We start from the raw sequence: 17,912 nt of genomic DNA on the forward strand, positions 1-17,912 counted from the left end.
AACTGTCATATTGGGTAAAATTATTTACCATACATATAATATAAAAAGGATTAAGTTACAAAATTCGTACAATAATTCTACAAGCCAATAAGACAAAAAGCAAAACAAAAACACAGAGAAATCTAATATCAAATGGGGCAATTCGCAAAACTGCAAACCCAAGTGGACAATAAACATGAAACATGAGTAATTTTATAATAAAAGAAAAGGAAATTATACCAATATAAGATTTCACTCATCATTTGGCAAATATTAATTAGTTTAATATCAAATGTTGGCAAAACTGTAAGAAAATATTACCTCATACTACACTGATAAATGTGTACAACCATTTGGAAATCAATATGTCATAAGCTCATACATTTGAAATGAGCAAACTCTTTATTCTAACAATCACTTTCAGGTATCTGTGTATCCAGGAGAAATAAATCACGCATGTGCACAAGGTAGCATGCATAAAGATGCTCACAGCAGCCTAAAATTCAGAAGCAACTTAATATTTATCAACAGGAAAATTATAAGATAAACAACAGAATATTGGAATAAAGAGCAGTTAAGTAAAATGAGGTAGGTTTATATCCTGATATGGATAGACATCCCAGTAGAAGCTGTTTCACTCCAAGTGTTCAGTAAAAAGAAGAAACATGCAGATTAATATGTAAAGATTATATCCTTTATATAAAATAAGCCAAATCCAAACAAACAGAACAAAATAAACATCTGAAATAAAATCGTGTGTTTTTGTAGATCTATATTGGATAAATGCAATTAAAAATAAAAGGTTTAAGACGGATGAGAAAAAGAAACTGAAGATAAAGGGATTAATCTAAGGTCCGTAAAACAGCAACTTTTTCACTTGTTTCCCCCATCTGTAATGCAGACAAAAATCAGGCAGCAGGCATTTACCTCCAGCAAAAACAGTTGACACTTTCTCAGTGAAAGTGAACAAATTGCCAGGTCCCTGGTGAAACCTTCACTCTTGAATTTGAGTGAACCTGAAGCCTGACAGATGGCTTCCTAGTTCTCTTACTGATCCACCTAAAGCAAAGTCTCATATTTGCTTACTTCACACAGAACTCCAGGTGAGAATTCCAAATGGAAATTAGTTTTAACACAAAAGTAGTGGACTTTTATTAATGATAGTTTTTTTAATAGTTGGTATTACCAGACATATGCGTAAAGCAGCAGAATGAGATAGAATGGCCAAAATTAAGAAATTGAAAATTGGCACCAGAGGAAATAGAGATAACTTAGACATCATAAAAGAAATTAGGGGAGGGTATATTAATGAATAAACTCAGAAATATTTAAAAAATTACATCTATAAAACAAAAACAAAATGTTATGAAAAAGAAATAATCAAAAAACAATAACATATTTTCAGAATATGCAATAAAAATAATCAAAAAACAAGAACATATTTGCAGAAAATGCAATAAAAAGTAATCAAAAGACAAGAACATATTTGCAGAAAATCAAAAAACAAGAACATATTTGCAGAAATTTTAATTATAATTAAATTTAAAATTATGTCTAAAATTAAAAAAATGAAAACTGTGGAGCAGGCCTACGGAGAAAACAGTCCAGATTGGAAAGTAGTGATAGAATGCTCTGGTAAAGTAGCTTCCATTAATGGGTATGAGGTTGAGTAAATCTTTTTTGTTTTTGAGACAAAGTTTCGCTCTTGTTGCCCAGGCTGGAGTGCAATGGTGCAATCTCAGCTCACTGCAACCTCCACCTCCTGGGTTCAAGCAATTCTCCTGCCTAAGCCTTTTGAGTAGCTGGGATTACAGGCACCTGCCACCATGCCTGGCTAATTTTGTGTGTTTTTAGTAGAGACAGGGTTTCACCATATTGGTCAGGCTGGTCTCTAACTTGCGACCTCAGGTGATCCACCTGCCTCAACCTCCCAAAGTGCTGAGATTACAGGCGTGAGCCACTGTGCTCAGCCAGATTGAGTAAACTTATTTGATGAAGAATGTGGTGGGCATACTGAAATAATATTAATATTAATATTATTAAATAATAATAATATAATAATAATTATTATATTAAAATAACAATAAAAGGTTTTCTAGAAAATGCTAAATTCATAGAATGGGTACTGCAAGATTATGAACTCAGGTTTCAAGGTCCTGAAGTTTTGCTGCAGTGTGATGATAAGGGAAGTCTTTCTTTGATGTCATTCTTAGAAAACCCAATCTCTGGGTTCTAGGTTGTGAAGGCTTTGATTGCCCTTGGTCAGTGGATCATAAAAAGCTTTCATTATCTGGTGAAAATACACTGTGACATAATTCATTAGAGCCTTGCAGAATACAGTCATGTCAGAGTTTAGTAGCAGAAGATACATAAGGTTCTATTAACATATGCATAGGCCTTCCAGTGACTATTTTATAAGGGGCCATCTTATGTTTCCACTCTAAATGGATCTGATTGTCATCAATATGCAACACCTTTGACCAAGGCAATCCAGACAATTCAGTTAGCTTTTCCTAATGCTATTGTATCTGTAATATCTTATTCAACAATTTTACAACTTGTCCAGTGAAACAAGTACCTCTATCATTGGAGATTTATCCAGGAATGTCCTATGAGGAAAACACATTTCTGTATAACCTTTTAGCTACTGTTATAACAACAGCCCTCTTGCTTGAGAAAGCTTCTATACAACCATAAAACATGCACTGGAAATGACAATTGAGTGAAACTCCTCTGTAAGTGTTCAAATGGCCTATCAGGTAGCAAAAATGTACCTGAAGTTTTGATTGAGACTTCCCAGGAATATGGGTTTGATAAACCAAACATTGGTCATAAACCATGTTAGCAATTTAGAACAGTCACCACACACACACACACACACACGTCGATATATGTGTTATATATATATATATATATATATATATCCGTCTCTCCTTTTCCCTGTTATTTTTTGGAGTTTACTCAAAAGGTGAGTAAAATTATTTGTACTGTTTCTTATTATATTACATAAAATTATTATTTAAAAGAGGAAACCAAATTTTACCTTTGTATTAGTGTATTATCAGTACTAAAATAAATTTTAATTATGAGTATATCCAATATCAGTCAGCTTTTGACTACACAAGATTTTCATAAAGCTTTTAGAATCTTTTACAAATTTTTTTCCTTCTTTTCACAACTTTCTGTATTTAGTTTTATCTATATCTTTCTTCCTTCAACTTGAAACAATCTTTAACTTTTAAACAACACAGTTATTTTTTTCTCAGTAAACACAAATTTTCATGCCTTTATGATTCATCTCATCAAAAACATATTTTGTTTTTCTTTATACAGTCTATATATACTGTTTCTTTTATATCTAGTCATTTTAATTACATAACCACAATTTTAACTCTTATTAAGCCCACTTTCTAATGAAAACCTAGTTAATAAATAATTTTCAAACTATTTTGTATCAATATTTGTAGATAAAAACCATTTCATAATTTTTGTAGAAAGATGTTTTCTCAACTTTTAAACAAATCTAAATATATTTAGCTTTTCTATGCCATATGAAAATAAGATGCCAAATTATATAAACTTAAACTTATATTTAATAATTAATATTTCAGTGTTTTAACTTACTTAGAGATGACTCAGCCATTCTATGATTATCTCTTATTTTAATATAACATGACTTTAAGATATTATATTACTGAAAAGAATTTTGATCCTATGACACAGGTACCCTCTCTAATGTCTTCCCCTGTTGTCCTGGGTCCCAAATACTCATGTGGTACCCACGGATGGCTATGAAGGATATGATACATTTGGGTCCTGAATTGACATACCAGGTGTAGAGTTCAGGACAGAGAACAGAGCTATGAAGATAATGCCTGGAGGATCTAATTGCTGTCAGCCTGGCTAGGAAGCAAAGGTGAGACAAGGAGGATGGAATCATATTGTGCTTTCTTCTGCCTTGCAGCTGGTGGTCCAAGTGCTGAGGACATAAACCCAGTCCTCACCATGGCCATTTATTCAGACCCTAGAATCCAGAGGCCCCAAAACCAAAAACATAACCTCACAGACAAATCAAGGAAGTATCAAAAATATTACTGAGAAGCAGTTTTATTACCTTAAAACATGTATGAGAGACAGCATAATACTCTCTCACCCATAGACCCAGGCAAAAATGTCTGAATTATATGTAACTGGCAATTTCAAAGACATTCCTATTTTATTTTGAGAACAAGTTTAAAACTGGCTTTACTTACCAAATATTATCACATACACATAATCGTATAAAGCTATAAACATACAGACAGAAGCAGATCTTATTGATTTCATAGGCAATTCTCATTTACTGACATTCAAATAGATTTTCTTCTCTCCATTTAAAGTATCACCCTTCTAATTTACTGTTTCATTGCCCTAAGCAATTGTTAGCTGGGCAACTCTAAATTCACATTTCTAAAGGGATGAGTCTTTGGTGAAACAAGATAGAAAATTTATATCTCAAAAGCACACAGCGACATTTCAGGCCAAATACTGTACAATGATTTGCTCAAACAAAGGAAAAAAGTTGTAGGTAAAAGTGCAATTAAGACAAGATGGACAGGAAGAGCACCTTAAGCAAAGGTAAGTCTTATGACATAAATTTAAACTAATTGTAAAAGTTTCTAGTGATTCAGTTCTCCCTCTCTTTGTGGTGTACAAAGGCAGACACTCTTAAAACGGTGATTAAAAAATTTTATTTTTTATAAATGGTTTTCAAAGTAGCCAGCTAAATTCCATGAATATGTATTTGGAAGACTGATTTCATTAAATAGGTGGTCTTTTTTAACTTAGCTACTATTTCTTAGCTAAAATACTAAGTTCAGGGTAGATCCCATTAAGGAATAGGATGAAAAAGCATTCTCTATGCCAGGATTCAGCATGGATAGCTTTGAAAAAGAAGCAAGTCTACATTAGCTGAGGGCCTACCTTTTACACATACTTTATCCAGCATAGCTTTCTTTTAACCTTTAAGGAGGGTAGTAACCAAGTCAAAAAGTTAGCACATTTAATTATTCTTGTCACTTGGCTGCTTAAGCTTTTTATTTGCCATATATATATATATATATAAAAATATATAAATATATATAAATATATAAATATATATATATAAATATATATATAAATATATATATATATATATATATATAACACATATATATATAACAAAGAAATTGGCTGGGTGTAATGGCTCATGCTATAATCCCAGCCATTTGGGAGGCCAAGTCAGGGGGATCACTTCAGGCCAGGAGTTCAAGACCATCCTGGGTAACATAGCAAGACCCAATCCCCAGAAAAAACATTTTTTTAAAATAATGTCTTTTTTAAAAAATCAATAAAAATATTGAAATCTTTATAGAAGTTTCTGCACATTAATAGGAATTCCTTGGTTAGCCTAATTTGGGAGCCCTCATTTTTAAATGCACTTTTTAAAATTCAATGTTGTTCATTTGGAACATTCTACTGAAATTTTAAATTATCTTTATTAATATTTTGCCATTTCTGTTACAGTTTGTTGCTTCAGGGCCTAATACTTGTACATGTAAAGACAGGCATAGCTGGAAGGTGGGGTACTCACTTCTTCAGAAATTAAGTGCCCTTTTTTTTTTTTGAGACAGAGTCTCGCACTGTCACCCAGGCTGGAGTCCAATGACACAATCTCAGCTCACTGCAACCTCCACCTCCCAAGTTCTAATGATTCTCCTGCCTCAGCCTCTTGAGTAGCTGGGATTACAGGCATGCACCACCACGCCTAGCTAATTTTTTTTTTTTTTTTTGAGACGGAGTCTCACTTTGTCGCCTAGGCTAGAGTGTAGTGGCGCGATCTCGACTCACTGCAAGCTCCACCTCCTGGGTTCACACCATTCTCCTGCCTCAGCCTCCTGAGTAGCTGGGACTACAGGCGCCCGCCACCATGCCCGGCTAATTTTTTTGTATTTTTAGTAGAGACAGGGTTTCACCGCGTTAGCCAGGATGGTCTCGATCTCCTGACCTGCTGATCCGCCCACCTTGGCCTCCCAACGTGCTGGGATTACAGGAGTGAGCCACCACGCCCGGCCTAATTTTTTGTATTTTTAGTAGACACAGGGTTTCACTACATTGGCCAGGCTGGTCTCGAACTCCTGACCTCGTGATCCACCCGCCTCGGCCTCCCAAAGTGCTGGGATGGGATTACAGGCGTGAGCCACTGCCCCTGGCCAAGGTTTCCATTTTTATGCAAGATCTTGGCTTTGACTCTGAGCTCCCCTTGATCAATTTAGCCAATGATTTTTCCCTACCTAAACATGCAAGAAGAAACAAAGGGGATAGAACACAAAAATCCTTGTGAATTTCCTGAAGCCAAAATTTACATCCTCTGTATGATTATCCATTTTACTGCCAGTTTCTGAGTCAGTCATACATCTAAAGCCTCCGGCTGGATCTAATCCAATTAATTATTGGATTTAATCTGATCCTCGACCCAGTCTAGTTTCTGTTGTGACTTCTGAACACAGTTCACATAAAAAATTTGCTAAAACAAACTCAGATAGCACAAAACACAAATCTGTGAAGCTTCAGAATCTGAGAAGGAACTTACCCATGAGCCTCAGTTGCTGTGAGAGAGCAATGGATGCAATGGACCCTGGTGGAGGGGGTTACCTCTCTGGGTCACTTGATGCTCCTAGGGGTTACTGGAAGTTCTACTTCATGTTCCAATTCTGACACCATCTGTTAAAAGAAAAACGTTGGACAAATTCAATAACAGAGTTTAATTGAGCAATTTAACAGAGTTTAATTCATGAATCAAACAGCCCCCTGAGCCAGAATAGACTCAGAGAGACCCCAGCACTGCCACATGGTTGGAGAGGATTTATGGACAGAAAAAGAAAGCCATGTACAGAAAGCAAAAGTTAGGTGCAGAAATAGCTGATTGCTTACAGCTTGGCATTTGCCTTATTTGAACTTGGTTTGAGCAGTTTGCTGCCTTTGATTGGCAGAAACTTGGTGATTGGTACAAGAGTATGTTACACTGTGTTTACCCATCCAGTTAGGTTACAATTCACTGTGTGCAGAGAAAACTTCAGGCCAAACTTAAAATATGTAAGGAGGCAGCTTTAGGTTAAATTTAATTTAATAATTTAAAAACTGATGGTCAAACCTGAGGTTACCCAAATTTTCTTCTGTTTTACTAAAAGTTTTCTAATTTTGTATTTTACGTTTTGGTCCATGATACAACTTATGCTGTTTTCTGTAAGAGATGTGGGTAAAGCTTGTAGGTTGTTTTGTTTTGTTTTGTTTTATAATGTAGATATCCAGTTGTCCAAAAACTATTTGTTAAAAAGACTATATTTTCTTCATTGAATTGTCTTTGCTCCTTGTCAAAGATCAGTTGACCATGTTTGTGTGGGTCAATGTCTGGGCTCTCTATTCTGATCCATTGATCTATGTAACTAATCTCACAAGTACCACACTGTGTTTGTTACTGGAAAGGGGTCCCAATCCAGACCCCAAGGGAGAGTTCTTGGATCTCAAGCAAGAAAGAATTCAGGGCAAGTCCATAGAGTAAAATGATAGTAAGTTTATTAGGAAAGTAAAGAAATACAGAATGGCTACTCCATAGACAGAGCAGCCCCAAGGGCTGCTGGTTTCCCATTTTTGTGGTTATTTTTTATGATATGCTAAACAAGGGGTGGATTATTCATGCTTCTCCTTTTTAGACCATCTAGGGTAACTTCCTGATGTTGCCATGGCATTTGTAAACTGTCACAGTGCTGGTAGGAGTGTAACATTGAGGATGACCAGAGGTCACTCTCATCACCATCTTGGTTTTGGATTTTGGCCGACTTCTTTACTGCAAACTATTTTATCAGCAAGGTCTTTATGACGTGTATCTTGTGCCAACCTCCTATTTCATCCTGTGAGTTAGAATGCATTAACCATTTGGGAATGCAGTCCAGTAGGTTTTAGCCTCATTTTACTCAGCCGCTATTCAAGACGGAGTTGCTCTGGTTCAAATGCCTCTTACATCTTGGTTACTATTGCCTTAAAATAAATCTTGACATCTGGTAGTATGAGTCTAATTATGTTTTTCTTCACTATTACGTTGACTATTACAGGTCTTTTACCTTTCCAGATAAACATAGCAATCAGTTTATTGATACCTACAAAACAGCTAGCTACCATTTTGGTTGGGATTGTGTAAAATCTATAGACCGAGTTGGGAAGAACTGACGTATTAACACTATTGGATCTTCCAATGTATAAAAACAGTATGTCTCTTCACTTATTTAGGTCTTTTGTTTATTTCATTAGAGTTTTATAGTTATTCACATATAGATTCTAAACTTACAAAAAATTATACCTAGATATTTTACTCTATTTTCAGTTTGATTGTAGAGTAAACCAAAAATTGTCTACCCCAAAATATATTTCTCCGACATATTTTGAGATGGCTATTCAGAGAGCCTGCAGACAGGAATAGCCCTGCAAAGTTGCCTTTTGTGGAGGAGATTTGCATCTGTAGAGAAAAATCTGCATTAGTGAAATAAACAGCCAGGCTTTCTCTGAGCCCCTCCCCCATTGTCTGCATCTAAGAAAGATTAACTCAACCACAGGCTGTAATCTATTCTTTCTGAGAGCTGCTACCTGTGCAGCAGGTACATAACAAGACCACCTTTGCAAGCCATCCCTTTCCTCTTCTCTCCCTCTGTTAACATGTCTTGCCATGTTCCAAGCTCCCATTCTTTCTGTAACCTCAAGATGGTACAAAAGCATCAACTATCTGGCTCGTCCTTTGAGTTTTTATATTTTGTACGGCTCCAGTGCTTATAGGTGCATGTAAATACATTTTGTATGTCTTTTTTTTCCCATTAATTTGCCTTTGGCCAGTTGATTTTCAGTGAACCTTCAGAGGGCAAAGGGATAGTTTCCCCTTGACCCCTACAACTATAATTCTGTTGCTTTTTCCAAAATTTCAAAATCCAATTATACATTGCTGATAAAAAGGAGACAACTGACTTGAATATTAACCTTACATTCTTCAACTTTTCAATACTAGCCTATTAGTTGTGGGAGTTTTTTGTTGTTGTTGATTCATTGGGATATTATATACAAACAACCATGTCATCTGTGAACAAAGACAGTTTTGTTTCTTCCTTCACAAACTATATATATTTCCTTTTCTTCTCTTATTCCACAGGGTAGAGGTCCATTATGATCATGAACAGAAGTCCTAAGAAAGAATTTACATGCCATATTCCTGATCTTAGGAGAAAAGGATTTAGTTTTATACCACTGAATATAATGTAAGCTGTAAAATTGGAAGATGGTTCTTTCTTTTTTCTCTTTCTTTCTTTTTTTTCTCTTTCTTTCTTCCTACTTTTATTTTCGATTCAGGAGTACAGGTACAGGTTTGTTATGCATGTAAATTGTATGTCACAGGGCTTTGATGTGCAGATGATTTTATCATCGATTTAATCAGCATAGGCAGTTTTTCTATCCTCACCCTCCTCCTACCCTCCAACCTCAGGTAGGCCCTATTGTCTGTTGTTCCCTTTTTGTTTCCATGTGTACTCAATATTTAGTTCCTACTTATAAGTGAGAACACGAGGTATTTGGTTTTCTGTTCCTGTTAGTTTGCTTAGGATAATGGCCTCCAGCTCCACTCATGTTGCTGCAAAGGACATAATCTTATTCATTTTTATGACTGCATAGTTTTCCACTGTGTATATGTACCACATTTTCTTTATCCATTCTACTTTTGATGGATATTAAGGTTGATTCCATGTCTTTGCTATTGTAAATAGTGCTGCAATGAACATGATTCCATGAGTCTTTATGGTATAACAATTTATATTCCTTTGGGTATATATCCAGTAATGGGATTGCTAGGTCAAATGGTAATTCAGTTTTAAGTTCTTTGAGAAATCACCAAACAATGACTGAACTAATTTACATTCCCATATAACTAATTTACACTACACAGCAGTGTATAAGCTTTCCTTTTCCCCACAACCTTGCCATGATTTGTTATTTTTTGACTTTTTAAAAATAGCCACTCTGACTGGTGTGATGGTATCTCATAGTGGTGTTGATTTGCATTGCTCTAATGATTAGTGAAGATGAGCATTTTTTCATATGCTTATTGGCCACATATATATCTTCTTTTGAAAAGTGTCTGTTCATGTCCTTTGCCCACTTTGTAATTGGGTTGTTTGGTTTTTGTTGCAGGAAGTCAAGGACCCCAAACGGAGGGACCGGTTGAAGCCATGGCAGAAGAACATGGATTGTGACGATTTCATGGACATTTATTAGTTCCCCAAATTAATACTTCTATAATTTCTTATGCCTGTCTTTACTGCAATCTCTAAACATAAATTGTGAAGATTTCATGGACACTTATCACTTCCCCAATCAATACCCTTGTGATTTCCTATGCCTGTCTTTACTTTAATCTCTTAATCCTGTTAGCTGAGGAGGATGTATGTCACCTCAGGACTCATGTGATAATTGTCTTAACTGCACAAATTGTAGAGCATGTGTGTTAAAACAATATGAAATCTGGGCACCTTGAAAAAAGAACAGGATAATAGCAATTATTCAGGGAATAAGGGAGATAACCTTAAACTTTGACTGCTGGTGAGCTGGGCGGAACAGAGCCATATTTCTTTTCTTTCAAAAGCAAATGGGAGAAATATTGCTGAATTCTTTTTCTCAGCAAGGAACATCCCTGGGGAAGAGAATACGTGCCTGGGGGAGGGTCTCTGAAATGGCCCCCTTGGGTGTGGCCGTCTTCTATGGTCGAGACTGTAGGGATGAAATAAACCCCATTCTCCCATAGTGCTCCCAGGCTTATTAGGAAGAGGAAATTCCCACCTAATAAATTTTGGTCAGACTGGTTGCTCTCAAAACCCTGTCTCCTGATAAGATGTTATCAATGACAATGGTGCCTGAAACCTCATTAGAAATTCTAATTTCGCCCCAGTCCTGTGGTCCTGTGATCTCGCCCTGCTTCCATTTGCCTTGTGATATTCTATTACCTTGTGAAGTACGTGATCTCTGTGACCCACACCTATTTGCACACTCCCTCCCCTTCTGAAAGTCTCTAATAAAAACTTGCTGGTTTTGTGGCTTGTGGGGCATCACGGAATAAAACCTACTGACACGTGATGTCTCCCCCGGATGCCCAGCTTTAAAATTTCTCTCTTTTGTACTCTGTCCCTTTATTTCTCAAAGCGGCCGACGCTTAGGGAAAATAGAAAAGAACCTACGTGACTATCGGGGCAGGTTCCCTGATAGGTTTTGGTTGTTAATTTGTTAAGTTCCTTATAAATTCTGGATATTAGACCTTTGTTGGATGCATAGTTTGCAAATGTTTTCTCCCATTCTGTAGGCTGTCTGTTTACTCTGTTGATAGTTTCTTTTGCTGTGCAGAACCTCTTTGGTTTAATTAGGTCCCATTTGTCAATTTTTGGTATTGTTGCAAATTCTTTTGGTGTCTTCTTCATGAAATCTTTGCCAGGGCCTATGTCCAGAATGGTATTCCCTAGGTTATCTTCCAGGGTTTTTATAGTTTTAGGTTTTGCATTTAAGTCTACAATCTCTCTTGAGTTGATTTTTGTACATGGTCTAAGAAAGGAGTCCAATTTTAGTCTTCTGCCAATGGCTAGTCTGTTAACACAGCAGCATTTATTTAATAGGGAATCCTTTCCCCATCGCTTGTTTTTGTCAGGTTTGTCAAAGACCAGGTGGTTGTAAGTGTGCAGCATTATTTATGGGCTCTCTTGCCTGTTCCATTTGTCTATATATCTGTTTTTGTACCAGTACCATGCTGTTTGGGTTACTGTAGCCTTGTGATACAGTTTCAAGTCAGGTAACATGATGCCTCCAGCTTTGCTCTTTTTGCTTAGGACTGTCTTGGCTATTCTTTTGTTGTTCTATATGAATTTTAAAATGGTTTTTTCTAGTTCTGTAAAGAATCAGAAAGATGGCAGATAGAAGGCTCGACCAATTGTCCCTCTATAAGGACACCAATTTAACAACTACCTACACACAAAAAAAGCACCAGCATAAGAGCCAAGAATCAGGACAGCACTCATAGTACCTGGTTTTAAGTTCATATTACTGAAAGAGGCACTGAAGAAATAGAGAAAACAGTTTTGAATCACCAGCATCTCCTCTCCTGCATCCCCCAGCAGTGGTGGTGTGGTGTGGAGAGTATTTCTTTGCAGTAGTGAGAAGAGCAGAAAGCAAAACAAGACCAAACTCAGCTGACACCCAAGGAGGGAGCCTTTAAACCAGCCCTAGTCAGAGCAGAATCACAGATCCCAGTGGTCAGAACTTGAGCTCCCACAAGCATTGGCACCACAGGCTACAGTGTTCTGGGGTAACAAATAAACCTGAAAGACAGTCTAGGCCACAAGAATTGTAACTCCTAGGTGACTCCTAATGCTGAACTGGTCCCACAGATAATAGACTAGGGAAGGCATGACCTACGGAGACACCAGCTGAAACAGCCAAGGGAGTGCTGGAATCACCCCTTGTCTAATTCCAGGTTGCACAGTCTGTAGCTCCAAAAGAGACCCCTTCTTTCTGCTTGAGGAGAGGAGATGAAAGAGTAGAGAAAACGTTTTCTTGCATTTTGGATACCAGCTCAGCCATGGCAGGCTAGATCCCCGGTCAGAGTCATGAGGTCCCCCTTTCCAGGCCCTTGCTTCCAAACAACATTACTAGACACACTGGGCCAGAAGGAAACTCATTTCCCTGTAGGGAAGGACTCAGTCCTGGCAGAATTCAACACCTGCTAACTAAAGAGGCCTTGGGCCTTAAATAAACAGCAGTGATGTCCAGGTATATTAAGGAACTTAGGTGAGACATTGAGATTTGCTGGTTTCTGGTGAGACTTAGCACATTCCCAGCTGTGGTGGCTACAATGAAAGACTCCTTCTGCCTGAGAAAAGTAGAAGGAAAAATAAAAGGGTCTTTGTCTTGCACTTTAGGTACCAGCTCAGCCACCGGGGGCAGAGTACCAGTGAGCTCTTGGGATCCCTGATTCTAGAACTTGGCTCTTGGACAGAATTTCTGGATGTGCCCTGGACCAGAAGGGAGCCCATCGCCTTAAAGTGTGAGTCCCAGGCCAGACAGCATTCACCACAAACTGACTTAAGAGGCCTTGAGCTTTAAGAAAACATTGATGGTAGTCTGGCAGTACTTCCCATTGATTTGAGGTGGTGGTGGCCATACAGTGAGGCTCCTCTGCCTTTAGAAAGGGTAGGAAAGAGTGGGAAAGACTGCATCTTATGGTTTGAGTGCCACCTCAGCCTTAGTACAATAGAACACCAGGTAGATATGTAAGGTTTTTTACTCGAATCCCTGGCTCCTGAACAGCACCTCTAGATTCACCAGGGGCCTGGAGGAACTTGCCACCCTGAAGGAAAGGACACAGGCCTGGCTGACTTAGCTACTTGCTGATCATGAGGCCCCAGGGCTTTGAGAAAACATAGGTAGTAACCAGCAAGTGGTTAGAGCAGGGCTTTGTTGAGACTCAGTGCTGGGCTGGCTTTAGGTCAGACCCAGCATAGTTCTAGGACTGGTAGCCACAGGGGTGCTTGTGTCACTCCACCCCTGGTTCAGGTGGCTCAGAACAGAGAGAGACTTCATTTGTTTTGGAGAATGTAACGGAAGAGAACAAGAGCCTCTGCCTAGTAATCCAGAGAATTATTCCCAATTTTTGCCAAGAACTTCAAGGTGGTACCTCTACAAGTCTGCAAGAACTGCAGTGTTACCAGGTTTGGGATTCCCCCTAAAGCAGATATAGCTTAGACAGCAACACCCAAGTTCTTTCAAATATCTGGAAAGCCTTCCCAAGAAGGAAGGGTACAAACAAGCCCTGACTGCAAAGACTACAGTAAATACCTAACCCTTCAATGCCCAGACACAGACGAACATCCACAAGTATCAAGATGACCCAGGAAAACATGACCTCACTAAATGAACTAAATAAGGCACCAGGAATCAGTCCTGGAGAAACGGAGATATGTGATCTTTTAGACAGAATTCAAAATAGCTATTTTGAAGAAACTCAAAAATATTCAAGATAACACAGAGAAAGAATTCAGAACTCTGTCAGATAAATTCAACAAAGAGATTGAAATAATTACAAAGAAATGAGCAGAAATTCAGGAGCTGAAAATTGCAGCTGGTATACTGAACAATGCATCAGAGTCTTTTAAAAGCAGAAGAAAGAATTAGTGTGCTTGCAGACAGGCTATTTGGCAATCAGCAGCCCTCGGGCTGCTCTGTTTACAGAGTAGCCATTCTTTTATCCCTTTACTTTCTTAATAAATTTGCTTTCACTTTGCACTGCAGACTCGCCCTGAATTCTTTCTTGCATGAGATCCAAGAACCCTCTCTTGGGGTCTGGATCCGGATCCCCTTTCCTGTAACATTAGCATATCAATTATTCTCATTAAAAAAAAAAAGTTTTTAGTGTTTTCCAATGTATTAAATAATATTAAACTAATCTTAGTCTACTTTCAAATAACTCCATACCACTTCACATGTTGTTCACATACTGTATAACAGAATATCCCCAGTAGCTCCCTCTCATACCTTGTGAAATTGCTGTCATTTATTTTACTTATCCGTATGCTAAAATCACCCATCACACTCTTACTATTATTACTTTAAACAAAGACATATTTTAATTTACTTATCAATTTTAAAAAATTATGCCTTCATTTATTTCTTTCCTGATGCTCCTTCCTTCTTTATGTAAATCAAAGTTTCCAGCCTATACAATTTTCATTTCATTATCCGTTTTTACCTTTCTTCTAGGGCAGAACTGCTGGTGATGAATTCCCTCAGTTGTTGTTTTTCTAAGAAAGTCTTTAATTATCTGTAATTTGTAGGGCAATCTAACAGGGTATAGAATCCTAGGTTGGTGGTTTTTCTTTGAACTCTTCCAATATTTTAGTCAACTCTCTCCTTGCTTGCATGGTTTGTGACAAGAAGTCTACTGTAATTCTCATCTTTTTTCCTTTCTATGTGAAGTATTTCATTTTCTTTGGCTTCTTTCAAGATTTTTCTCTTTGTCTTTGGTTTTCTTCAGTTTGAATATGATATAACTGGTTGTAGTTTTTTTGGAACTTTTCCTGGCTGGTGTTCTGTAAGCTTTCTGGATCTGTGGTTTGGTATATGTCATTAATTTTGAGAAATTCTCCTCTACTATTACTTGAAATATTTCTTCTGCTCTGTTCTTTCTTCTCCACTGCTATTCTAATTCCACATGTCATGTTAGACAAAGTATCCTACATTTCTGAGATAATGTTTTATTATTATTATTTTTCTCTTTGTATTTTATTTTGGGAAATTTCTATTGACCTATCTTCATGCTCCCTATTTTCTTGGTGTTCAACCTACTGATAAGTATATCATAGACATTCTCCATTTTTGTTGTAGTGTTTTTGTTTTCCAGCATTTTCTATTGATACTCTCTTACAATTTCAATGTCTTTGCATAGCTTCCCCATATTTTCTTGCTTTTACCTATTTTTTCCATTAGATCCCTTAACATATTATTCATAATTACTTTACATTTCCTGTTCTATGTCATATCTGAGCATGGTTCTGATGCTTAGTTTGTGGTTTTTCTTGTCTTTTGGCGTGACTTGTAATTTTCTGGTTAAAGCTGGACATGATATGTCATGTAATAAAAATTCAGATATTTTTTCTAGGCCTTTAGTGTGTGGTCTTATCTTAATTTGGCTAAGAGCTCTGCTGTGTTTTATGTTTACTGTAGCTGTGGGTGCCAAGGGCTTTACATTTCTCTTGTATCCTTATTTTTGTCTCCTGTGTTATTTTGGGATTTCCTAAAAACTCATTCTCAGACACAATTTGCATCTTGCAGCTCTTTCAGCTACTATTGTTGTAGTGGAGCCCTGTTGGCATGCTGGTAAAGTGTGAGGAAGAAGGGATATTCTATAATCATATAATTAAATCTCAGTTTTATCAGTGCGCCTGTGTCCCAAGGCTGTGTGACCTATGCTTAGATCTCTTAGTCTTTTTCTTCCCCCTTAGATGAGACAGAAAGGTCAGAGGGGGCCAGGGTGGGAGAGATGCCCTTCCCCCAGATAAGATAAGACTAGTAATGTCATTTCCCCAAAAGAATAAGGCCTTTGCTCTGGAGAATACTCGGTGTGCTTGTCACAATGGTTACTCCTCCCCTCCCTTGATAAAGCCAGGGGAGAATCTTTCTTAAGTTTTTCACAGTAAGGATCTGGTATAGTTCCTGAAGATAAAACCCACAAAAATGTAGGGCCCTCCTAGCAGCATAGCATCCCTCCACCCCAGGATTTCTCACTTTCAAGCTAGTCTATATTCAGCTCCAGCAGTTAATTAACATCACAAGTTAAATGTCCCCACCAAGTTATGGCTACAGTGGCTTTTTCTTCAGGTAAGCAGATCTTGGCTGTGACTCGCTGGATTTGCCTATTTTTCCAGATTTGGGCCAATCTCAGTTCTCTAATGCATCCAAGAAAAAATGTTGAGTTTTAGTTTGTTTAGTCTTTTCTTGTGGTATGAACAGGAGTGATGACTTCCAATCTTTACTTGTTGAAGCTGAAACTAGAAGTCTTAGGTTTTCATTTTTATAATTATATTTTTATTTTCGTGATTTCTGGGTACTTTTTAAATGGATGGAATGTAATATCCTCTAGAATATTTAACATTCAAAACAAATTATAGGAAGATCTTAAAATAAGTAAAATGTGTCTTGCCTCCTTGTGTATTATTCCTTTCATTTGTGGAGTAAGTTGCCATTCTTTTGAGTTGTAGGTCCTCTTCAAATGTTTGGTTATATTTGCCATTCAGGATCCCTGCTCTACTTTATGTAGATGCCATGTCTGACTACAGAAGACTGTTTCTGAAATCTTTGAGAGTTTGGCTGGATATGCTACTGAAGAGGTTGTGCTCAATGCTTTGCATTTGGGGTAAAGAATCTGTTTCTCCTAATACATTGCCCTGATTCTCCTTCCAAATGATAAAATCCTTCATCAGCAAATTCATGAATAAGTGGAGGTTCCACCAACCTTGTGCTCTAAAAAAGTTTTAGTTAAGCATCCTGATTATTTTCCCAGAGCCCTTTTATTTTCTCTAATTTCATCATATCTGAGACTAAACAACCTCTGAAATTATCCTCTCTTTTAATTATCTTTTTTCAATGTGTTTTGGTCTGTGCCCTCTTTCTTTCATACAATTCATCAATGTTCTATCTTTTAGAAAGCCTTCAACATTTTTGATTTGCTGCTTACTCACTCTTATTTTGTTGTTTATATAAATTGCAAATGACTTTTATTACAATTTGGGATTCATTAAGGTCATTTTTCTGGAGTCAGTTTCTCACATTATAAACCCATGTTTGTTAGAATGATTTTCTGATTAAACTTATAACTTCAACAGATTAAAAACAGTCATCATATCTCTATCCCTATAAATAATGATAGCTTTAACTTACAGATCTACATTATATTAATACATATATGAATAAATGAAGTATATATAATAGCTATGCTTCATCCTGTTTTTGAGTTACAGTTATTCTGGACTTATATCTACACAACTAATGGCAATATCCTTTCCTTGGTTTGGGATTAAATGAATTGGGAGAAAAAAAGAAAAGAGAAGAAAGAAAAAAAATCTTGAGAAGGAAAGAGGTTTCTATTCTTCGCCACCACTGCACAGAAAAGGAAGCTTCCCATTTGTCCTCTGGTTCTCCATCCTTCTGCCCCATCACACTGTTCTTATGACACTGGACTCATTGGTTATGACCTACACAGATATGGCATAACATTTCCTTCTGTTCTTTTGCTGCCTTCCCTTACATGGAACTTCATTTTTCTTCCTCTGGGTGTAGGGCAGCTATTT

General features: G+C 37.2%; 1 long non-coding RNA gene across 1 annotated transcript in view; it reads right to left on the bottom strand.

The window, feature by feature from the left end:
• Positions 1 to 17,912, bottom strand: part of LOC134807202 (uncharacterized) — a 465,560-nt gene that overhangs the window by 164,674 nt on the left and 282,974 nt on the right. Inside the window, exon 2 of the long non-coding RNA XR_010147010.1 lies at positions 6,590 to 6,720. This is a non-coding gene — a long non-coding RNA (uncharacterized LOC134807202). The remainder of the gene's footprint in view (positions 1 to 6,589; positions 6,721 to 17,912) is intronic.

Source organism: Pan troglodytes, chromosome 8, assembly GCF_028858775.2.
Source record: "Pan troglodytes isolate AG18354 chromosome 8, NHGRI_mPanTro3-v2.0_pri, whole genome shotgun sequence".
Classification (NCBI taxonomy): domain Eukaryota; kingdom Metazoa; phylum Chordata; class Mammalia; order Primates; family Hominidae; genus Pan; species Pan troglodytes.